The 26,579-nt window shown below is 34.7% G+C and overlaps 1 protein-coding gene across 4 annotated transcripts in view; it reads right to left on the bottom strand.

The window, feature by feature from the left end:
• Positions 1–26,579, bottom strand: part of LOC138713712 (probable ribonuclease ZC3H12D) — a 91,625-nt gene that overhangs the window by 46,565 nt on the left and 18,481 nt on the right. For all 4 annotated transcript variants that reach the window (XM_069846015.1, XM_069846018.1, XM_069846014.1 and 1 more), the window contains exon 2: positions 6,866–7,024. The gene's annotated coding sequence lies outside the window, so the exon portion shown is untranslated. The remainder of the gene's footprint in view (positions 1–6,865; positions 7,025–26,579) is intronic.

The following is a 26,579-nucleotide window of genomic DNA, read 5'->3' as shown; positions in this document are numbered from 1 at the left end:
GAAGATATTCATATCAGTGATTCTAGTGCCATTAAAGAAATATCTAGTCCTGTTCAAAGAAAAAATACTTTCGTAAATATTACAAGAGTTATTTGGAACTTGGATTTACTTGGTGTGGCAATGAGAGTGAACCAAAACCTCGGTGTGTTGTTTGTTACGAAGTGCTTTCAAACGAGTGTATGAAACCCGCAAAATTGAAACGGCATTTAGAGAAGAAACACGCAAGTGTAAAAAGTAAACCTGTAGAATTATTGTGAGTACCAACATTTATTTATTTTGTTAATTAATAATTTAAAGATTATCCAAATTCTAACAGCTTTGAATTATTAAAATAACTAAAATAAATTTTCTTCTATTAACATTAACTTAAATAGTTAATATTAATATAAAATTAATTGAATTTAAAATATAGGTATACTGGTATTAAAATATGCTACAAAAATGATAAATTTGCTTTCGAAAGGAACAAGAGTAAGGTGGTCCACAGAACTGTTCTGACTTAAAAAGGTGGTCCCCACTTCAAAGAAGTTTAAGAAACGCTGATATAGAAGGTTTCATAAAATCAACGACAATATACAAATTTGAAAAAAATTAAGTCACGTGTTACTTTAGACATGAAGACTTTGGAGTTACATTTATTTTTTTATTTGTAATAATGGATAAAAATTAAAACAAAACCAGTGTAGCCTTCTTGTTGGCTATCTGATACAGTTCTATGGGTATAAATGTGGCCATATTATACAGAGCAATGAAGTAAGGCTATTGCAATTCACACAGATACTTAATGTACCACCTGTAAATGTTTGGTTGAAATCACATTAAAATTGATGAGATTTATCAACTGTTGTAATGATCTAGATTTCCCATAAAATTTACTGAAACTTTAACACCTTACTACCAATCCTAGAAAACTGATGTGTCCAAACCATTTTTGGTTTACAAGAAAATTGACTGAGAAAATTATGAAGTTTATATTGCTAAAATAAACTTAAAATACATTTTTAAGTAATGATGAATGTATTTTCCAAAGTTGTGTTGACTTTTAGCAGTAAAAAGAATTACTATTAAGTTAAAATCGTTAGGTAAATAAGGTCTATATGTGTAATTTTTTAACTTAACTCTACTGTAGGTGTCAACATGTCACTTCAAACCTCCCTCAAGGGCTGAGAAACAATGAAATGATCTCAAGAGGTAATACATTACTTTAAGTTAGAAAATTGATCAACTCAGTCGATTTCTTTCATAGTAAACATATCATAATAGTCCTTCTAATGTATCATAATAGCCCTTCTCATTCATAAACTAAATACTGCAAGACTCATCAACATTCACAGCTTTTTCTTTAGAGAAAAATAAAGCTGACACTATTCTGAGTACAAGGAAAATTTAAAAACTATTCTATTTTTATTCATTCAAGAACAATAACAAAAGTAACGGAGCATGATGTCAAAGTTTTTTCTAGACACAAAACTGCCTTTTTTTTTTTAACGCATTTATGAGGCTGACAATGATTTCTTTTTAAGGAATTAGATACAGCTTACAGCAGCAAAATTTTTGGAAATATTCAATATTTTCTTCCTCCATTACTGTATCTTGTACAATAATGAAAATTTGTATATGTAAAACACTGTCCTTCTGCTATATGAAAAATATATATATATATATTTTTACGATTTAAAAAAAAATATATTTATTTTTCTTTTTTTTCAAAATTCAAAATGGTGGCAGTTTACTGTGCAGTGATGAATTATTTCCCTCATAACTCAAAAACTTGTAAACTTTTCCATGTTCTCTCTCTTTTATTTTATTGCTGAAACTCATGTTTACAATAGCATGCTCTTTCAACTACATTCCTTAATGAATATTTTTTTTTTATTTTGTGTTAGAAGATAATACTGATATTTGACAGTGTTTCAAAATGAATTTATTTTTTATCAGTCAATCTATCAAAGGTAGAGAAATATTGTAGATATGACATGCATAAATACAAACAAAATATTTTAGCACAGAATGTTGGATAGTTTTTTTTAATTATGTGGGAAACGCTTCATCACTGCACAGTGAACTGAATTTTGAAAAAAATAAATAAATCATTTTTTTAATCGTAAAAATATTTTGTTCATTTAGCAGAATGTCAGTGTTTTACACATATTAATTTTCATTATTGTACACGATACAGTAATGGAGGAAAAAATGTTGAATATTTCCAAAATTTTACTGCTGTAAGCTGTACCTAACCCCTTAAACTTTGTTCAATTTTGCTCCGTAAAGATCATAAAATGTACTTCTATAATCACAGTTTTGAACATTTTCAAACTGAGCCTCTGGTACATTTTAAAGTCTGTCAAATTAGTCCGACTTTTTTTTTCTCTATCTTGTTAGCCCTACTTGACCCTAAATAAAATTAATATTACAACACTGATGGGTAATTCTACTTTTCAATTATTATCAGAGTTCAACAGTAGAGTACATCAACAAAACTATTCACGTTATCAAGTTAATGCACAATTCAACTCTGTAATGGTGACTTACATTTATGCATGTAAGGATAAAAAAGGTTACTCAAGGAATTTAATTTCATCAGACATGAAATACCACTTTTTGTTATATTAATGTGCAATTCTACATTGAATACACCTAACTATTCTGGAAATAAACACAGTTTGTAAAGAAAACATACGTTCATCATATTACAAATAAGTGGTGACAGGACATTGTATTTTCAGTTTTTACAGCTTAATAAAAGCACATTACATACTATTCTCACATATGAGAACAATATATATACTGCAAAGTAGATCAGATAAAATATACAATTTACTGTAATTTCAAAACTTCATGGCCACAAGGGTTATATGTGACCCATTGCACGAAAAGGGACTTAAAGTTGTGAAAGGAAATTTTACAGAACAAAACAACGAATTTGCGGTGTAAAAACTGCATTTCTATGTTTTGACATCTTGCGCTACCTGTAGGCTTTTTTTACATTCTAAACAAGAACGTAATTTTACACAGTGCTTCTTAAATACCTAAATCTTTCTTATGTTTGCTAAGAAAACAAATGAAAACTTTAATTTCCATTTCTCTCGAAAAGTACATAATGTACCAGTGATATCAATATTCAATAAGCAATATATTAGAAACTTTAGCACCTAGAACCATGATTTTTTTTAAAAAAAGCTTAGTATTTCATCCTCTTCTTGAAAGCACAAAAAACAAAAAAAATGAAAAATCCGACTTTAGGTCCCATTTCCTGCAACTAGTCACATATGGTGAGTTTATATTTTAAAATAATATTAACTTATGCTGTATGTTACAGAATTGTCATTGATGGCTGTATAATGGATTGTTTCACAGATGATATCACATAATAAAATTAATAACTATTTTCAAGGAAGAGGAATAGATTGAAAAATTATTCTTAACCAACATCATACGAAGAAAAAAAAAAAAAAAACTTTACAGCTTACAAGGTACGTTTGAAAAGTTCGTGACATTGAAAATGTGTCAACAGTGTCGCCATTGTCAGTGGTCATTTTACATTAGTTCAAGCACGAAAAATCATAATTTTCTGTTGATTACATTTTGTGTACATATTTGGAAGATGATGATGACTTTTGTGTAATTTAATTTTGAAGTTAGTGCACTGAACAGATTGGCAAAAATGGAAAACATTGAGCTTCATGCTGTCATTAAATATTTTGTAAAATGGGAATGTGTCCTGCAGAAATTAAAGCAGACATGGAAGCTACACTGGGAGAATCCACTAATTTTTCGACTGTGAAAAAATGGCCGCATTATTTAAAAATGGTCGAGAGAGTGTTGAAAAGAACACCCTTAGTGGACATCCAGTAACAGCAACAAGTGAAGAAATCCTAGAAAAAATCCACAAAAATCGTAGGATCGATATCATAGCTATAAATAGAAATAAAAAGACAGCTGAAATAAATGATCTACAATCAGATTTGAAATCTCAGCCACTCAACCATCTGAAGTGAATGAAGAGAAAAAGAAAATCTACGACCCACGATTCAGTACCTATCGGTGAAATACAACATAGAAAAAATCACAGTTACTGGTCTCTTCTTCGTAGCGAGAGGCACCATTCCAAAAGCCTTTGTAAAGTGGAGGGAAAAATACAAGCTGACGAGAGATCTTCAAGATGCCATCGTCACCACCATAATAAAATTTTCTGTAGCGATATTTTGTCAGCATCTTTATGATGTACATTCAATTTAAATTACATTTGGTTCTATTTTTTTTCTTATATCTTAATCAATTTGTCTGAAACCTGTTTATATAATTTTTCATTTTAAATTTTATTGTGCGCTATTCTGTGTCACAGGGCAAACCCAAAATATTGGGTCAGACCAATAAATTAAAAAAAAAAAAAAAAATGTTGAATGACCATCAAATGAAAATGCCGGAAATTAGTGAGGTTATGCATATTTAAACTGAACGGACATCTTAGTCAATTTCTTGGGTATGTCTAATGTCTCCGCAAGTTTGGTTCCACATTTGTTAACACTGGAACCAAAGCACATCCAATATCAAGGGATCGTCCGACTCAATTTGAGCAAATTCGCTCTATTTTTTAGGCAGTTTGTAACCACTGATGAGGCCTGGACCCACTACTACATACCAGCGACAAAAAGCAGTCGAAACACTGGAAACAGTGATTCTCCACCTCCAAAGAAAGCAAAAGCAGTTCAATCGGCTGGGAAAGTTATGGCATCCGTGTTTTGAGATTCTAAGCGGATAATCATGACTGACTTTCCAGCAAAGAGGAGAACATAAACCAGAGAATATTATTTAAATCTCTTGCAGGAACTAAAGGAAAAATTCGCGAGAAAAGATAGGTATGGCCAAGAAGAAAACTCTGTTTCATCACGATAATGCACCTGCTCACATGTTTGCTATCATGGTTGCTAAACTAAACGAATCACAGTTCGAATTGTTGCTACACACCCACCCCCTACTCACCAGATCTCGCAACCTCAGACTTCTTTCTTCCCCTCAAAGCTCAAAATTCACTTGGCTGGGAGGAAATTTTTGTCAAACAAAGTTATTGCAACAGCGGAAGACTTTTTTGCTGATCTCGAGGAATCTGCGTACAAGGAGGGTATAGCAGTATTGCAGCACTGGTAAACCAGTGTTTGAATCTGTGGGGGAATTATGTTGAGAAATAAAGTTTATTTCAGAATAATCCTAGTTTAATTTTTGTCAGGCCATGAACTTTTCAAACGACCCTTGTAGAAAAACAACAAATCATATTCAGCATATACTGAATTCCTACTTCTTATGTTGTGTAATGAATCAGTGGTGCAGTGGGTAATGTCTCATAATTAGGGAGCGGATTTTTATGTGCTAAAAATTTAAATATATTTATTTTTTATGTGCTAAAGAGTACGAAAATATTTGCTAAAAATAAAAAAAATATATATATATTTTTTAAGTATGACAAAACTACCTTACTTAGCTTGCAAAAAAAAATGTTACTAGATACTCACCAACCACACTTGAGTGCTAGTAGTTGGCCGAGAATTGCAGTGAACAACAAAGGTCATCTCCAAATTCTCCATCACAAATGCATGCCGATTATCTCTGAACAACCTATACTGTGAAAATGATCTTCCCGCATCACAGGACGTCAGATGTGCATATTTAAAGAGAGGAATAACACAAACACCGTCAATTTCACCTACAGGCACACCCTCCAATACTTGAGCAACTTTACACATTTTTTATATCCACTGTTTTTCCCAAACACATTCTGGAATTTGTCCCTTAGTACTTGTATTTCTAAACCTGATAGTGAGTCTAGTTTAATTTCCACAACATGCATCTCCCTGTTTCAGACAACAGGTTTTTGCATGTTTCGAGCTTTTTCATGGTGTCACACAAAAAGCTTAGATTTTCTAATAGGAAAGCCAAATCGTTTTTTAAACAACCATCTTTCAGTATAGCTTGAAGGATATCGATTGACGAAGCCCGATAACAGGGAATCACAACAAAATATATTGTCTTACTTGATGGACATGAGTGAGAGGCGAGAGATTTGTTTAAATTAAATAATGTTCATACCCGAGCTGTTATCTGTTGTGTTTCACAAACAAAGCGTGGAATGAAATCATCTTCAGCAACAAACATTCCTAATTATGTGTTGCAAGATCTCTCCTCCTTGTCTATGTTAATTTATTCTCTAATAATAACACTGATATGCTGCCTAGCAGTTCTCAGAACTTGAGGCGATACTATTACAAAGATGGATCACGGATACACCACACAGCACTTAGAAACACGAAGCAACCAAGAATTCTTAAAAAGATAACGTACTTCTGAGTGACATAACTGATTTAGTTTTAAAATGTTTAAAAGTTCTTGTAAATAATTATTTAAGTAAAAAAAACTCCAAGATTTATGTGTTTATAATAGATTTCCTGAAAATATGTATTTACATAATTTTTTTTTGTGAAAATATGTGTTTTTATGTGAAATAAAATTCGGGTTTTAAACTTGAAACTTCATGTTCGGAATTTTTAACTTTGTTAATTGTGTTGTATCACACGCAAAAATAATATTTAATTACATAGAAATCCGCTCCTTACTTATAATCATAAGTGCTCAAATGTTTCTGTTGCATGAAGACAGAAACAAAGTTAATCGAAACAATATCAAATGTAAATGAAATCCCTCCCTAAAGTGTAATACTCTCTATACTTACCTGGAATTTTTTCAAAACGAGAACAATAAATGGGACTTTTAGAGAATTCTTATACATATTCTGACAGATCAGTGGATCTAGACGAAGAAACTGTTGTAACTGGATATTACATCCCTAAAGGAGACGCCCACTTCTACATACCTAACTATGCAACATCTAGCTTTGGTGCAGGACTATTGGTCATTGAAGCTGTTCTTCTACACAGCTGTCAGATCACAGACTCACTGACTCCAAAGCTGCCATCCAATAGTATGCTACAAACCTACTGGTTCTTTCAGAACATCTACAATCCAGAAGTTACTATAAAACCAAGAAACAAAGAAATTATACTACAATGAATACAAAGTCACTGTGACATGATTAGAAATTAAACAGTTGACAACTGCAAAATTGCACTCAAACTTACTTCCAAACTTATCACTTCAAAAATCCATAAAACATGATCTATTCACTTTCACTTATCTAACGGCTGCAGGAATGGCTATCATGTAACAAAGGCAATGACGAACTTTTACCAAACATTTGCAGTCAAAGGTAGAACTGAACATCTTGTCAATGAACATTACGTACACAGATTCAACCTTTCAATACCATCAAGATGTTCCAGGCATCATACAAGAAACGACACAATTGAACACTTTCTTCTGGAATGTATAGTACTGGAAGAAGAAAGGAAACATCTAAAAAGCTCCCAAAATACCATATAACCTAAAGACAATCATTTACATTTCCCAATTATGGCCACTTGTTTATAGACTGTATTGTGGACATAGTGTAATCAACTTTTAGATGCTGCAAGTACATTCATTCATTCATTCATTTATTCATAGTTTTCTGCCCAAGAACAAGTCTTTCACTGCAAACCCAGCATTCTCCAACTTCTCCTATTTTCTGCTTTCCTTTTAGTCTTCGCATATATCTTAATGTCATCTATCCTCTGATATCTTCTTCTGCCCCGAACTTTTCTCTCATTCACCATTCCTTTCAATGTATTCTTCAGTAGGCAGTTTCTTCTCAGCCAGTGAGCCAACCAATTCCTTTTCTCTTCTTGATCAGTTTCAGCATCATTCTTTCTTCATCCACTTTTTCCAACACTACTTCATTTAACTGTGGAAAAACTTAACATGCCATGTTTGCAGTTTTTCTTGGAAAGATAAATGTAGTAGCTTCTCATTGCTTTCAGCACACCACTCTCTTTCGCATCTTAAAAGACCTCAGGGGCCCCAGCATAGAGGTGTAGAGGTGAACAGAGTGGATTTGACTAATTAGGCCCACCGAAATTCACCGCAAGGGTTAAGTATCATTTCTACCATGGTTTTTGTCCCAATTAGCTTTGTCCCCCAGGAAGTATGGATAAAGAATAAATGAAGACAGAAATGGCATGTTATAGTCGCGACGCTGTTATTCCTGGCATGACTCCTCCTCTTTACTTACATCTTAGGAAGTGAAGGCTCTATAAAGTCTAGGTAGGTAGCATCGTTCGCCATTTTTGTTCTTTCGTTGCCGAGCTACCAGATGAGGAATCTATTTGCCACACAGTTAAACATCATGTCATAGCTCCTATGATAATAAATCAAACGCACTGTAATTCAGCAAATGATTGAGCAGCAAATAACGTCCTCATGTGCTTTCTTTGAATGCCAACGAAAGAGCCAAAATGGCGGGCAATTATATTAAGCATTTATCAAACCTTAGGAAATGCATAACGTCATTAGCGAATCACAAGATGCACACGTTTAAATGTAGCCGACCTGCAACGTGATTGGCTGCCGGAAATATGAGCAACGGGACTATAGTTACATTAACATTCTTAAAGTCAAACTTATGTAGACAGTCTCCAGTTCACAGGCTAGTGATATATCCTTGGTTCTGGTCTACTGGGAGTCAAAAATTGTTCTGTAATGAGATTGCAGAATGTCTGTTTCTGCACTTCGTATTTTGACTGATACTTAATGGAGAGGGGGGCAGGAAAATGGGGAGGAAGCTAAGTTTCTGTCACACAGGTTCCTCACTGGCTGACTTACAAATGGGACCAAATTCGTTTTACAAGTGCAGTCACTGACAGATTTCTGATTGAGAGGAAGACTTTTTGCAATGACTCGTTACTACTGAAAAACATGGATCAGGGATTGAAATTACAATCCAGTGAGCAAAGGAGCAAATCCCAAGAAATTCCAGCAGGAAGCAGATCTAAATGTATGATCATTTGAATCCTATCATGATAGATCATGCAGCTGTTGGCACTAGCATGGATAAATATATAATAAGATGTGAAACTGCGGTCAACACCATCTGGCGGCGGGGGGCTGAAATAAGATGATCAGTGCTCAACGTCGTAGGTGGTGAACATTAGAACTACATGTTGGGTACATTACCCAGAGTTCTCTATTTATCCGTTCGAGACGGTTCGAGATATTGCTCGAGGAGACGAGATGGCAGACAGAAACTTGCTAATAAGTGAACATAAAGTGATACGTGTGTGTATAAGCAGTGTATGTTAAACAGTGATGTTTATGGACTTTGTAAAAATAGTGTTGTTGAATGTATTGTAAAGTAAAAGTAATATAATAAATTGAACTATCTAAGTAGTTCTTGCAGACTTTTCCATTGTGCTGTACAATAAATACCCAAATAATACAATTCCAGTTATCTAACCTTTTGCTTTATTTTTTGTCTCTGTCTGGTTAAATTTTAATCGGGTAGTGTAAAATACGAGTAGAGTCTCTTTTATCTTCCTGTTGGCTCCGGTAAGAATTTTCAGTAGAAGATGCTGTGAGGAATAAAAATGTAATGTTTTATTTTAAATTGGGTTAGTTTTGAATATCGATGAGGGTGGGAGGGAATACTTTCTGCACAGTTTAATATTTTCGTCACCAGGTGCGCTGCTAAATGCATGGAGTAATTACTCTTTTCGCTACTTGGTGCGCTGCTAGATGTAATAACGCCCCTCCTCCCAACTGGTGGCAGCAAGGTCAATTTCTACAATAGCACCTCTAGTATGTGTTACAGGAAACTCAGTAAGTTTCGCATCTTATTATATATTCATCCATGGCACTAGTATCAGATAAACCAGTATTGCTGAAATTTCCTGCAAAAACTATACCATAAAATGCAAGCCACACTACATAACATGAATATTATTAACGAGTTGTTGAGAAAGTATAAATAAAAGATCCAACCTCACAGTTCAGAGTCTACTTGACTGATTATAATGTATAGTGTAGGTAGAAGGAAGTTATCATTCCTAACAAAAAAACCTAGCACTTATTGTAATCCTTATTTCTATTTAGGGAGTTTTTACACTACAGTAACACATTGCATATGGCATGTCACTTGAAAACGAACAAATTAAACTTTCCATACACAAGTGGCATGACTCGTCATATTTGCCATGTGTCTCTTTGAAGCCACTTGCATATCGCACCGGTCCATTTTCTTTGTAGAGAGTGCAACTTGTCACCAGAGTCGCACATGCATAGTGAATGATCCAAGTTTCAACCAGACTGCACAGAGTATCTGATGTTCAGTTTCTGTTTTATCTATTATTAACATATTTCAACATGTATCTTTTCCAGAAAGTGAGGCCTTCAACATTGTTTGTTGAAGTTATTGAATCTTATTAATGTTTACATCACATATTCATTTTGTATGAGGTCTCGCCCACCTCATTGAATACTACACGGCTACTATGAAGTAGCCAATATGTATTATTACTATTTAATACGAGAAAAATTCGTACCGGCACCGGGAATCGAACCCAGGACCTCTCAAAATAACGAGAGGGGTTCGGCCGGTGCAGTGGATCGTGTCCCGGCAGAGCTCAGTTGGAAAAAGTGCTCAGCGCGCAGAGCTGAAAGGTCCTGGGTTCGATTCCCAGTGCAGGTACGAATTTTTCTCGTATTAAATAGTAATTATTAATGTTTGTATGATATGTACCAAATTACAGCATGAAGGATAAGCAGAACAGGGCATGGAATCATGTGGCTCAACAATTTTCCTCCACAAATACTAAGAATAATATAGGGTAAGGCAGTGTAATTTTGATACAAATTGAAGCAGTGAGATGAAATGCCGACATCCACTGTAAAACTCCTACAATTTCTCTGAATGCATCTCTACTTGCCTTTAGACTACGTAAGTGCTGTGAATATCTACATTGTCTCTCAGATATGAATGTACTCAATACCTCCTCTTTTTTCTTCTTCTTCTGGCAATCACAACAGCGGTCAAAGCAATAATTATATCAACATCATCATCAGAACTGAGAAATAAGCAAAAGAAAATATTTGCCACTGATAATTGCCACTTTGGTCTGTAACCTTCATGCCATTTGTCACTTGTCACCTGCCATTTGTCATATGCCACTTGCCATTTTGGTGTGAAATCCTCCCAGACTCAACTTACACTCAAAGCTAAAAATGTTCAAGAGATGAATTATTCAATTTTTTAGTATGGAGACACCTATGTGTATTAACATTTTGACTCCATTCCTTCTCAGCACAAATACAACAAGAAACAAAGCACCAGTACCTAATTAAAATAACATATAACTTGAAATTCCCAGTCTCTGATCAGATCAAAAAACACTAATAGAACTGATATTTAATCCTTGCTGTGAATTTTTGTGAAATCCGGAAGGCCTAATTAGTCAAATCCACTCTCATCACCTCCATACAGAGGGTACCCTGAGACTTTTCAAGATGTGAAAGAGAGATTAGTGTGAGGAAAGCAATGGGAAGCTAAAGTATTACTGGAGGTAAATGACAGCTGTGGGCAGTATGGGATGAAGATAAATGCAGGATGAGTCAAACTTAAAGAACTTGCACTTCTATTGTCTCTCAGCACTACATTCTGGCAAACAGACTGCCAGTTCTTGTAGATAAAGTTCTCGTCTCATGGCGCTACAGTCTGGCAAGTGATCTTTTGCGTAACTAGTGAATTATTTACTTAAGGAAATGGAAAGAAACTTAACTGAATTTCAGAGCAGTTACTCAGAATGTCTTCCATTGCATTCTAAAAAACATGTTGCAGCAATATATGACGTTCTGAGACACTTACTGGAGTTCAATGTCACTAATATTATGTAATAGTCATGCTATTTCATCCTTATCAACACTAATAAAATAATTTAACATTATGTTCGAATGGTTCTATTGCCTCTGGAAAGTGCTGTCAAAACTTATGTAAACAACTCATATGGTTTTTTCAGTAGATATATTTCAATAAAGAAACTATATACTGTTGAAGACTCTAATCTTGGAACCCGACAGCAACGTAATGCGACCCTGCAGTTCACGATACTGACCCCTATTAATAATGCTAGTCCGCTACCAGATGTCTAAAAATTGTGTTCTGTTCCTATTTCACAGCGGAAGCTGTTGAGCAAGTCATGTCAGCATCATATTCAGGTGCAGTGTCACTGTTTTCACTACCCCTACTGTCATCACCGTCATCACTATCACTACCACTGTCTAAGCCCCTTTAAATTTATAATAATTAGGCTTGTAATGTTGGGGACTGATACGATGCGTTATAGTGGTTTCAAGTTGATTATCCGTTCACCAGTCAGTACTCTAGCATGCGTAAATAGTGTAGCTGCTGAATAATAAGCCGAAGGTTCTCGGGCGCATATTTCTGCAGCGGAATTTGGTGAGAGTTTAAAATGAATGGCGAGAATATTTTATGTAAATTATGCAATATAAATATACGAGGTTACAAGCGATATTATATACAGAGACATTGTAACACAAGCAAAGAAAGATAGAAACTCAAACCCACGAATAATTCTATGATAGTCCTTCTGCACATAACGAAAGGTAAAAATACATCTTTGTAATGCTATGTAGCGTATGTTTACTTTTAGACCTGTCCTGATTTGATTATGTGCACCTTGTTATTCGTGTAATCCAGTAGTGTCAAAGTTGTAAGCTCCGAAACCGGTTGTGGAGTTAAAGACGTACAGTCGGAGCGTGAACTTGCTTATGTCTGTGGAAGCACTGGAGCAAGCAACAAGTTATAGTGGAACACTCTGCTCCGTTTAGGCTCTGTCTGACAACGCAGTCGGAGCGTGAACTTGCTTATGTCTGTGGAAGCACCGGAGCAAGCAACAAGTTATAGTGGAACACTCTGCTCCGTTTAGGCTCTGTCTGACAACGCTGGTGTAATCGATCACAGAACCAAGTCAATGTCCTCGTACTAGCTCACGTCCCCGGCCTATGTACAATACTGCAGTCAACTTCTATAATCGGTCCCCAACATTACAAGCCTAATAATTTTATTAATCATATACTGTATGATTGGAGTCCATGTTTTTCGCAGTACCCTATTGTTTTTCTATATTTTCAATTTGTCAACACAATTCTTCTCAGTTCGTGTGGACACTTACACTCTCATTTTGCCAACATTTTCGAAATGTCATATTGCTATTCACCCAGGTCTCGTCTACATAAAAAACTTATTGTCCCTTGCTCTGGAATTCATTTATTTGCACCAGATACTGTACCTCGATCTCCAGTCTACGATGGGTGAAATTATTTTCAGAAAGTCTTGTAATATTGAACACGTGCAATGATAATACACAAGCCTCAGTACGTTATCTGTTGTTTTTGATTCCCTGCTTCACTCCACTAGCTCACCCGCAAGTTCCAAGATTGGAGTCTTCAACAGTAGTTATATTGTGTACCAAATCATGTTTGAAAATACGTATTTCTCAACATAATTTAGACAGATAACTGAGATTAACAATGTGAAGTGAGAGCAGAATTGTGTCACATGCATAGTGCAAGAACTAATAAGGAAAATCCATGCATTGTATCCTTGGCTGGCTTTAAAGAAAACTTATATTGCCGGGATTCTTACAGTGTTGTGAGATTGCTGCATGACAATTGGTGCTTTAAGTTTTCCCAACCTCGTGTATACACCGTAATGAAAGACATTTTGTGCAAATGCTCTGAAATTCATGTAAGATTCTCTCCATTTTCTTAAAAGAACACTTCACTAGTTACGTAAAAGATCATTTTGTCAGACTGTAATGCCATGAAATGGGAAGAACATTATCTGCAAGAGCTGACAATGTGCATGCCAGACTTTAATGCTGAGAGACAGGAGTGCCAATCAGGTTTGACTTGCTCTGTAGTAGTGTTAATTTTATTTCACTCCGTTACAAAGACAAAGCTCAAGAGAAGCAAAAATACCTTATCGACTATTACAGATGACAAAATGAGTATAAGGCAAATGACACGTGAGTTAGTTGGTCCCAGCTAATGAAATTTCAGCACACGTGACTGTGAATGTCATTCAAAACACGTGTTTCATGCAAGATTTTTTAATATGTTCAATACATTTAAAACATTTGTCTGAATAAAACGCAGTGTAATATAAATGCATTTAGGGGAAAATATTCAAGTGGTTTGACAGATCCCTAGCACAACATTAAATATCAACAAAATATAACAAACCACACTAAAAATTCCAACAGACAAACATTTTTTTTTAATCCAATGCCACCAGGTTGTCTTTTCGACATTTCTGGTCTTCTCTCCTGGCCGTGGCTTAGTTGTAACCCACTTCTGAGGTTGGGGCGCCTGGAAGGCGGAGTTACATTACCCCGATGATGTGATAGGATGATTATGATGTGGTGGTGCCAGGAGAGGTCTTAAATCTAAACTGAACCTAAATTCTAGACCATGGACGAACACAGGAATAATCCCCTTTAAGGAAAAATTCCTGTGCTCTAGCCGGGAATCGAACCCGGGACCTCATGTACTATAGCCAGAAGCTCTGACCACTAGACCATGAGGCTGGTCAAACATATGACTACATAAAGAGCAGTAACAAGCACCTAGTACACAACCAAACCAGGAAAAGAAGCTACACTAAAATTCTTTTAATAATTTATTATCATGATACACTGCTCTCTAAAATCTGGCACAAACCTCTGTAAGAGATTCAAATCAATACACAAGAGTTTCTGGAAAGACAATACACAGTATTGTGTGCCTCTGAAGAATTTGTCTCTGCAAAATGAAGTATCCTTCTCATCAGTGCAGATGAAAGATGTTTTGTTGTATTTTTATCGCACAATTGCAGGTGGATGAAGTATCATTGGCTACTAATGATGTAGTTCAGATGGAGAGGATGTAGCAATCGTTTCATTAAACTGCAGTCATTGGTGTACACACACACATGAGCACACACACTCACACATGTCAAACTCGCATTAGTTTCATGCAAGCATATGCTTCCTGTATGGTGAACTGTGATTGCTGCTATCATGTTACATAATGTCTACATTCCCTCCAGCAATCAAAGTACGACAGTATTTCTATGCACATACAAGACTAAAAAACCAAAAGTAATTAAACTTAAAATAACTTACCTTCCTTGTATCACTTCCAGTATTTAATAATGCAGAAGAAAAAAAGTATCAGAAAAGTTAAGAAACAGATTGACTTACAGTTTTTACAGCTTTCGCAATTAAAAATTTAATTTAGGAATTAATCACAAAAGTACCAACTGTTTTTGTGCAGTGTTTGTCACTGTCAGGCAAAAAACTGTAATAAATTTGTTGCATGCGTAGCTGATCCTTCAGCACAGCTTCAAATTCTGTGACTATAATGCTACATTCACAACTTACAAACAGAAACACAAGAAAAAAATTTGATCACTTACACTTAAGAAATACATAGGAATAATCATACTCGAATGATATTGTTGATTCATGGAATCTTCAGAGAGAAAAGCTGTTCATTGTGTGTTGAAGCAATTAAGTTTTGTTTAAATTCTATCTCCTGATATTTCTGTGCTATTGGGATATTCAAACTAGTTTTACACCATGGCTCTAGCTCCATGTGATTACAATTCTACCCAGTGAGGGAAGTGGAAAAAAACCAGAGATGGTATGCTACCCCAAGATTTTCCCCTGGCATAACCTGATTTAAAAAAGACATACTCCCTTCCTTACAACATACACGTACATGATGTATACAATAAACTGTTTTGTGCAGTCAGTAATGCAAATCTTTGAAGTTTACGCAACACATTAAATTTCTTCATAAAATAATTTCAAGTTACTTCAGTTATTTACTAGATTGTTTTGCAATGTCCACTGAGACTTATCATTTAAAATAATGTTAAAGCTTCAAAGTTCCTTACTTAATTATTAATAAAAAAGTGCAACAACAACAAGAATGATACAGTCACTAAATTGGCAACAATGACCACCACAAGCTACAGACCACAGCCTTCTATACTTGAAATAATAGTGTTATAAGCATTCCAGGGGTTGACTTATCAAATAAACTTATCTAAATACATGTTAAATATAGTTCCAGAAGGCTGTGGTTTAGATTTACGAAGCAAACAGGTAGTACACTTTGCTGTGAAGAAATATATATAAACAAATTTTTATGGATCATATTTTTCAGTGATGGTATATCACTTTTCACTAACAATATGTTTTCTGGCCATAGAAACCAGTGACGGTATTCCATACTGGTGCATACCATTTCACTTCCTTCACTGGTTCTACCATTAAATTGTGGTGAACGGCATGAGTGAGAGAAAGGGAAAAAGTACAGCGGTGTAACTTTTGTGTACCAGATATATCAACAGTTACCAGATCGCAGATGTAGGAGTACTGAGTACAAATGTAATACAGTAGAGTCTCATTAGTCCGAATTATGCTAATCCAAAATCTGGTTAATCCGAACAAAATTATTTTAAAAAAATGTATTATAATAGTACAATAGTACATGTAGCACGTATGGGCGAATCCAGAAATACATATAGAGTGTTAGTTGGGAGGCCGGAGGGGAAAAAGACCTTTGGGGAGGCCGAGACGTAGATGGGAAGATAATATTAAAATGGATTTGAGGGAGGTGGGATATGATGGTAGAGAATGGATTAATCTTGCTCAGGATAGGGACCAATGGCGGGCTTATGTGAGGGCGGCAATGAACCTCCGGGTTCCTTAAAAGCCAGTAAGTAAGTACAAAGTAGCAAAAAAGGAAAAAATTTATAAATTCATTCAATTTATACTTTAAAAAATTATGAAAATAGCACATTCAAGGGTACTTACAACAATTAGTGTTTTCTGGACATAATTTACACATCTGTCATGCTCATGAAATCAGTGATTTTCTGTTGTTGTAATGAAGTGGACCTGTTAGTTGTGGTTCTAAAAATAGCAACAGGGTACTCCCACCACCATCACGCTCGTGAATAGTATGCATTGCATTACAGGAAATATTTCGGTTAATCCGAAAATCTTTTAATCCGAATAGGTCTTGGTCCCTATTAGTTCGGATTAACGAGACTATACTGTATTGTAAAATTCCTTTGCAGAACGAAAAGTTACATTTCAGATCAAATTTCTGCACAATCAAATGACGAAACTAAAATTCTTTCCATCATTTATTATCATAATACACAGCTCTCTTAAATTGACTGAGCATATTGAAAATTAAATCAAAGGTTTTCTCAAAACACACTACGAAATGTCTCATATAAAATAATTTTTATCTCAAAAAGGAGGAAAAAACGAGCAAAATTGTATTAAACTTTTTTGTTTGAAATATCTCAAAGAAAACCCCCTGAAATTAAAGACATTACGTACAGTTCACTCTGTATAATAATCAAATTCATTATAAGAATATTTAGAACCTGCACTGCAACTTGATATATTCCCACATGTTGGAGAAATATAAGGGTCATGTTTATATCAAAAAATGAATTTAAATACCTGGGAGTATTCATTACAAATAAACATGAGTTACTGAACATTCAAAATACAGCATGAGAATAAATGACTTCCCTGATTACGAAAATTATTTGTGGACAAACGACTGAGCATAAAAAATGTTAAACATACGAGTGTATGGAGAAACTCTCCAAGTTTTTAAACATACCTTATAGGTGCTCGATATGGGCTTCCCTTGTGACCCTGCAGACATGAAGCCGGTAGTTCAATTCGTCTCACACACGGCTAAGCGTATCCATATCAATTGCAGCAATGGTGTTGATGATGCGGGCGCGCGTACCTCTGGCAGATTTTCCGGTAATGGAGGTACAAAAACAGAGTCTTTAACATTCCCCCACAGGTAGAAGTCACACAGTGTAAAGTCAGGGGAATGTAGAGGACAGGACAAGAGCTGCATGTTGTCTCTCCTCGCGCGACCAATCCATCTGTTTGACAATCGGTCGTTCAAGAATGTCCGAACTTCGTTGTGAAAGTGGGTGGAGCGCCATTTTATTGATAATGAAATCAGCACTACCACTCTCCAGCTGTGGCATCAGCCACTCTTCTAACATGTCCAAGTAAGAATGTCCTCACACGGTGAGTTCGAGAAAAAAGAAAGGGCCTTACACCTTGGACTTGGAAACTGCAATGACAAAGACGACATGCATCTCTTGTCCTGGCCTACACGTTCCCCTGACTTCTTTCTGTGGGGGTATGTTAAAGACTCTGTTTTTGTACCTCCATTACCGGAAAATCTGCCAGAGCTACGCGCCCGCATCATCAACGCCATCGTTACAATCGATATGGATAAACTTAGCCGTGTGTGGGACGAATTGGACTACCGGCTTGATGTCTGCAGGGATACAAGTGGAGCCCATATAAGGTATGTTTAAAAACTTGGAGAGTTTCTCCATATATTGCTATATATAACATGTTTCTACATTCAATCGTTTGTTCACGAATAATTTTCATAATCAGGAAAGTCATTTATACTCACGCGAATTACAGCCGCAAATAGAACATATTTCTCACTTTTGGGGATTGTAAAGTCCAATTACGTTCATAAGAAAAATAAATTAAGAATATACAAAACTATAATTAGGACTATATTATGTTATGGGTGTGAGATATAGACATTAACAAAGAAAACAGAAGGTATGTTGGAGAGGCTCAAATGGAAGATACTCAGAAGAATATTCGGTCCTATACAAGAGAATCAACAATGGAGAATACGATACACCCAGGAACTGTATGGACTATATGAATCGATAGATATAGTCACACATATCAAGCTGAGGAGACTGGAATGGGCGGGGCATGTTTACAGAATGGAAGAGCAGAGAATACCAAAGAAAATTTTGGAAGGAAAGATTTATGGGAGGAGACCTGTTGGAAGACCTGAAGATAGGTGGATTGATGTGGTTACGACTGACTCCAGACTCTTCTTTGGAAGCGCGGCATGGAGAATGATGGCGATGGATAGGGAAAAATGGAGGAAGAAGCTAGAGGAGGCTAGGGCCCAACATTGGGCTTTTAGGCCATAGCAGCAGCAGCAGGATTTGGATTACAGAGATAGGAGCTGTTGGCAGATAGAAATAAATGAAGGAGAACCATAGAGGAGGTGAGGCCCACCATGGGCTGTAGTGCTATGCAAGAAGAAAAAATCCCATCAACTGATTAATCTATCAGCTTTTATGTTAAAAGACACTAGAAAAATTGGTTAATAGAGTACCAACTTCATCATAGACAATATGCTTTTCAACATGGTAAATTCACTGAGACTGTCCCTCCTCACCTCATTTCGAGAATTAAAGGAGAAGTTAATCAGGGAGAAAGTGCAATGGAGTTTGTTCTGGATGTCTAAGAAGCATTTGATAATACATATTTCGACTCTATCTCATCTATGGTGTGTGGTAGAAAGGGCGTAAGTCATAAATTGCAATTTTCCAGTAAAACAAAAGCACAGTTTGAAATAAGGACCAACAGCATTATGATGAGCTGGAAATCTGACGTTCTATATCATTATTGAAGAGGATACACTATATGATATACCATCTGAAGAAGTTATTTTTTTTATTCACATGGAGGTCATCCTAACTGCCAATTTTTGCCTTACAACCTTTTTACTCCGCACCTTAGATATGTCAAGCTCTCTCAAAAATATATTACAGTGAAACCTGTTCAAATCGGAACCTGAATAATCCAGAATCCTGTCTATTTCGGAACAATTTATTGGTCCCGGCGAAATTTGTATGTATTATGTGTCATTTTTCCTGAATAAAACGGAAACTGTCCAACGCGGAAACGGAAACTGTCTGCTACTGTTCAAAACGGAAACAATATTTTGGACACACTATATTTTGTAACTATATTTTGAAACAGCGTGTGATTTCAAGGAATATACGAAATATGTAGGTCACTAAGATAAAAACAACTTTTCTTTGCAAAATTTTAGAGGGTACGAGGGTGTGTTGGCCTGGTGGTCATAAATTTTATTACCCTGTTGACTAGGCAGACGAGTCCCTTCAAAGATTTTCAATGCTTCACACCCGTGTACTGTCGTAGCTAAATAGAGCGCAAGTGTAGTGATTTTCTGGTTAAAAAAAAAGTTGCATAAAATGCGGCGTTTACATTAAGTAATGAAGTAAAAGTTATCGAGATAAAGGAAAATTAGAAACAAAGTCTATGTGAATTAATGTTGAAGTTCAGTGGAAAACTCAGGTGTAACGCTTTAAAAATGAAAGATTATAATGAGTGAGCGGCTTGAGGCCGATATTGGTGACAAAAAAGAAACCAGAAAGCAACTGTTTATGTGAAAGTAAATGAACTGTTGTGAGAGTGAGTTCTTCATGACCTTTCAAAGAACAAGCCAATTTCTGGATCTATTCTGCAAAGGAAGCTATTGAACTGGGAAAGAAATTAAATAAACCAGAATTCAAGGCTTCTAATAGATGGCTCTTAGTCCAATTAATTAATAATGTAGTGATATGCAGTACAGTATTAAAGTATAGTGTTAGATATTAAATAGAATGAGATTAGTAAACTTTAGTAATGTTTAATGACTAATGAGTGAGTTACGATAATATTTATACAGAAAATGAGATTTTAATCAAGATGATTCACCAATGGAATAAGCGACAGAAAGCTGATTTAATGTAATTAGTGTTAAATTGAATATTTGTACTTCTTGTAATTTGCGGCATGCCATTTTGTTTTTCATGTATATGAATGACAAAATATTCCATTTTAATGTCACACCTGAATAATACGGAAACCTGTCCATAACGGAAAAAAAATTAGGACCATGTCACTTCCGTCTTGAACAGGTTTCACTGTATTCATTTCTTTCTGTAACCACTACAGGTTATCATAGACAAAGAGTATCATGATACAATAAATATAGAGTAAATGCCTTGAGGCTTAATGAAACATATTTATGTTATTGTCATGTGAGCTTGTAACTTTATGCAAAATAGATAAATCAATATCCAGATAGCTTCCTTACACAAAGTAGGTAATTTTTGTACACCTACTGATTGTAAAATATTAATTGGAGTATTCTGAATTAAAAGTGTAGCTCACGCACCCACACACTAGGATTACCAACTGTTTTTGAAGGAAATACGGGAGACTCAGCGATCTGCAATATTTCTCATAGAAAACTGACAAATTATTCAATTCAGTTAGGCTTAAATTACGAGTATTTTGAGACATTTTGCCTTGCATAATGGTTTCAAAGAAATTGTAAACATTCTCTGTATGAGTAGTTGAAGTCGACTGATTTACAGTTCTGATTTGATTAGATGTTTTCTGTTCCTGTTTCGAACATCTGTTCACTTATTGTTCATAAGAGAAAACACTCTCTGCATGAGCTTTCCTGCTTGATATGCTTACAACACAACTCACTAGTTTTTTTTTTTGTTTTCCCCCCTCGCCCCCTAAATTTGTAACTCTAACAGTGTTTGATTTTAAACTGTGAGCCCTGAAACAATTTCTGGTAAGTATTACCTTCTACAGAGATTGCACATTTCAGTGCATCTCTGGAACATGAATCCATAATATATGAAGAGCACAGGAAAAGAACGTGCTTTGTCTACTTTTTTTCAAAAATGAGTTATGCATGCTATGAGATGCAGGATTCCATGTAGTTTAAAGTTATTAATCGACCAATGTGATAATGTGAATAGTCGAAGTGCTACAAGAGATTTTAGATTTGGCGTACAGGGAAAGACGTGCTAAGTCCTCTCACTACAGGGAAATAATGTGCTCTGTCCTCTGTTTCTGTGATTTAATTTTTAGTTTCCTTACGGATTGGCATGCATGTTATAGCAGGAAGAAGGGAATTGGAGTAAAAATAATATTCCATTGTTTTTCATTATTGTTATAATGAGAAAATTCGTTCTTGCTGCATAAACTTTATGTACAAGTATAAATCTTTTTAGTTTGAGAAATTCAGTTTAGAAGTATAAGTGTTGTAAATTTATCACTTAAATTTTAATATTATTATATTATTGAATGTTGAGTACTTCATCTGAGGATAGAACTCAGAGACCTTCGACTTCTAATAGTGTTAAGAAAAAGAAAGTACGAGGGAGAATGACTGCAGTCATGAAGAAATTAAGGGTTCAATCACATCAAGTAGGAGAAGACTGCAACTGTTAGTTAAAGTGTTTCGAGGAAGTAAGTGCTGAAGAAAGATCAAGTATTATAAGGCAATTTAATGATTTAGAAGACTGGAATCAACAATCATTACATATGACTGGGCTCATTACAATAATTCCAGTTTATCGAAAGTGATCAGTCATTACAGCAATGGAAGGACCAATAAATTGCATCTCCCAGAAGAACTATCAGTGAAAAAGATGTATGAAATGTTCAAGAAAAAATACCAAAATTTAATAATTTCATATGAAACATACAGAATAATGTTCAATACCAAATTCAATATAGCATTTGGATATCCAAGGAGTGATACATGCATATGATAAGTACACAGCTGAGATGGAAGTGCTGAATGCAAGACTGACTGAAAATAATTTAGATGAAGAAACAAGTTTTGGAATAAATTAATAAGATCACCAGTAACAACAAGGTCCATAAACTCAAAGTTGAAATATTTTATACCAGAAAGAGGAATGCTCGTTTAAGAAGTCGGAAGTTTGAAGAAACAGAAGCAATTTTCATGGACTACGAAAAAATGTATGCTTACCGTACATTAGTATCAATGATGTCTATTAGTATTACAGAAGGCAATTATCTGTTTACTCTTTCAATATTCATCAAATTTCAGATGAAACTTCAGTGTTTTTTTCGTTGTACTGAAGATAATGGTAGAAAAGGAGCCAATGAAGTCATATCCTTTTTAAATCACTTTGTGACAGGAATAATGGACAACAAAGCGGATATCTTGGAAATTTTTGTAATTCATGTTCAGGCCAGAGCAAGAATTATACTGTTCTGAAGTATCTTAATTATCTTGTGAACGAATTGAAACTTATGAACAGAATGAAACATTCGTTTATGGAATGTAATAAAATATAGGACTAACTAATACAAAAGCAGTAGCAGAACTTCCAATGGGTTGGGTGCAGATCATGGTACAAGCTCGAAGTAAACCTACGCCTTTTGATGTTGCGGTGTTCAATCAAGAACTGATATGATGGGAAGTTGGGAGTCATTTCTGCAGAAGAAATATTTGAGGAAATATTCATTTCTTACAAGGCCCATCAGAGGGGTAATCATCACAAAAGAACACCCTCACCTCATTCAACATCGTGATATGTGTAATGGAACTAGGATTTCATCGGTGGTGAGAGCTTCACTGCGATTTCGAGAGCAGCAATCTGAAGAATACCCATGTCCTGCTTACAGAGGCAAAACACAAATTATTTTGAATAATTTATTTTATATCCGCTAATAATTTAAATATCGGTAACATTATTTCTAACAAAGAAACTTCTCTGGTAATATCGAAGGAAAAGTATTAGGACCTCCAGATTTTGAAGGAATTTCGTGGACACGAAGATATTGTTTTACACAAACCTTCCACATTAGACTGGGCTGTGCATTTTGGGTCAAAAGTGATTTTTATTGTTATTAGGTCCTGTGCAGTTTGGAACAAAAATGATCATTGTTGTTATTATTATTATTATTATTATTATTATTATTATTATTATTATTAGGCTCTGTGCATTTTGAGTCAAAAGTGAGCATTATTATTATTATTATTATTATTATTATTATTATTATTATTATTATTATTATGTCCCGTGCATTTTGGGACAAAATTGCACAAAAGTGATCTTTATTATTATTATTATTATTATTATTATTATTATTATTATTATTATTATTAGGCTTTATGCATTTTGGGACAAAAGTGATTTTTATTATTATTAGTTCATGCCTATTTTGAGCCAAAAGTGATTATTATGATTATTATTATTATTATTATGCCCCACTCCACTTCATTACAGAAAAAGTTAAAAAAGGAAAGAGAAAATGTTTAAAGTTATGTTATCATTTAACGGTTTGTCAATCCCGTGATTTTGAAATTCTGAATGTTAATTCAAAATTTCTATACACAATACGCACAAACAGACATACAAACACGTTTCCGGAAGAAAACAGCTTTACTTGTAATATTTAATCTAAAATTAATTCCTCCGTACATAAGAAGCACGTTTTTTCCCTGTAACTTATGACATTACTTTACGTAAATGTCAATAAAACTACAATTTTCAAAAATAAGAATGCAAACTTAAATTCAAATTCATTCAGATAACCTGTTCTTTCATACTCACTTAAGTGTTCATTAATATCTCCGTTAGTATCCATGGAATTCGGTTTCAAACTTTGAAATTGCTCTCCTGAAAAATTTGATAAAGTGGACAAAGCACGTTCTTTTCCTGTGCTCTTCATATATCACCTTTGATCGTCAAAAAATTTAATGTTTCAAATATATTTTTGAATTATGCAAAAGTAGGGGAGAAAAATGCGCGAAGAGAAGAAAAATACGGGAATCAGGAGACTATTTAAAGTTAGAGCTAAATACGAGAGATCCTGGGAAACACAGGAGGGCTTGCAACCTATACCACACACACACACAGATATTATCATTTTGCTCTCCTAGTATACTGGTATGTCTTTTTTTAAATATCTTTATTGCTTATGTAATTAGTATATTATCTTTTATATATCTTTATTGCTTATGTAATGGGTAAATATGTAACAAAGAAAATGTACAATTTGATCATTTAGAATTGTTATTGCTTATGTAACTGGTAAATTTGTAGCTAAGGAAATGTAATGCTTGATAAATTGGAACTGTATTTAACTATGCTTTGTTCTCCTTGCACAAATTATCTTTTATTATCTTTATTGCGTATGTAACTCGTCAAACTGTAATTATAAAAATGTAATTATCCAGCAATTTCAAAGCATATAATATTATTGCCTATGTAATGGCGCATGTTGAAATACACATATATACACACAAGAGTGAGAGAGAAATGTAAGGTCATTCAAAAGTTACTACAAACGATCAAGTGTTATAAACATACCACAATATTTGAGGTAGAAAGAAAAGAAAAACATCATTGTGTTAGGCAAACAATGGGGTTTGATTTTTACAAAACATTGGGAATATGTAGGCCATTCCCTTATTCAAGCACCATTCTTTCAGCAATACCACGCAGACAGACAATGGCTTGTAATATTCTCAATTTCTTGCGAAATATCTTTCAGTTACACTAGGGTTGTTGGATGTACCACGAGAACTCGTTCTTTAAGGTATCCCACAACCAAAAGTCGGCTGATTGAAACCTGGATATCATGGAGGCCATATTGTTGGAAAGTGCCTACCTATAACACAATTACAAAAGATCCGTTTAATTAATTGTTTTGCTGGGGTGTATATGTGGGACAGTGCATCATCTTGCATGAAGGTCACTATTCCTCAGTCTATGGATGACGAAGTACTACAGCCAACTGTAGTAGCACTCCCTGTTTATTGTAACAGTCTCTATTATTCCACTGTTGTCTCCTTTGAAGAAATATGACCAATAATGAACTGTGAAGTGAAGCCACACTGCATAGTGACTTTCTTATCAAAAATATCTTATCTGAATATCATTTTCTTTGAATTCGAACACTGGTTTCGATTTGAGTATAAACTACGAGTATTATGTTTTTTTTATTTTATTTTTTTTTTTTTAAGAATTCCCCAAACTGTGTGACACCTTATTTGTAGACACTTTGGCACCTGATTAGCAATACTAATTCCATAATAAATATTTCCAGTTATATCATTGGTTGTCCGAAGCACGGCAGCAGCAACATCATTGATAATCTTTGATAGTCCAGATCTCTTATCAGAAACAAAACCAGTTTTTATTAAACATCCTGATTAAAGCCCTATAATTACGAATGAAAAATGGAGCTTCTCTTAAATTATATGTTCTAAATTTTCTCATACCTTGAAAAAGACTCTTATTGCTTTCATACTAGCATTCGACTAATTGTATGCTAACATATTTTAATAATGGGACCATGGCTTCAAACTTTAAAATTCTTGTAAGAGAACTAATAAAATCGTTAATATTTTAATCGACAAAATGTTAACTGCGAAAATGCAAAAAATAATGAAAAACCCCATTGTTTGCCCAACATAGTGATGTTTTTTTTATGCATTTTTTTTACCTCAAATATTATAATATTTATAATGCTTTAAAGTTGTTGTTGTTGTTTTCTAATGCCAGGCATTTGACAATAAAGTCATTTGACCTCTTGCACTCCAATATTTTTCAAAGATATTATCATGGTCAGCCACTGAAGCACAGATTTTGAAGTGTTCCGAATCCATTTCTTGGTTTGAGTTGCATAATGGGCAGTTAGGGGACTGATATATTCCAATTCTATGCAGGTGTTTGGCCAAACAGTCATGGCCTGTTGCCAATCTAAATGCAGCTACAGACGATTTTCAAGGTAAATCGGGAATTAACTGTGGATTATGATGCTTTAAAGTTTGAAGTTACTACAAAGGTAGAAGGAGTTCAATGACCATGGCCCAGGTTCAAATCCTGGTTGGGACAAGTTACCTGCTTGAGGATTTTCTGG

This window comes from Periplaneta americana, chromosome 14, assembly GCF_040183065.1.
Source record: "Periplaneta americana isolate PAMFEO1 chromosome 14, P.americana_PAMFEO1_priV1, whole genome shotgun sequence".
NCBI classification, from domain to species: Eukaryota; Metazoa; Arthropoda; class Insecta; order Blattodea; family Blattidae; genus Periplaneta; species Periplaneta americana.
The sequence above is the reverse complement of the archived record's forward strand: the minus strand, read 5'-3'. Positions and strand labels throughout refer to the sequence as shown.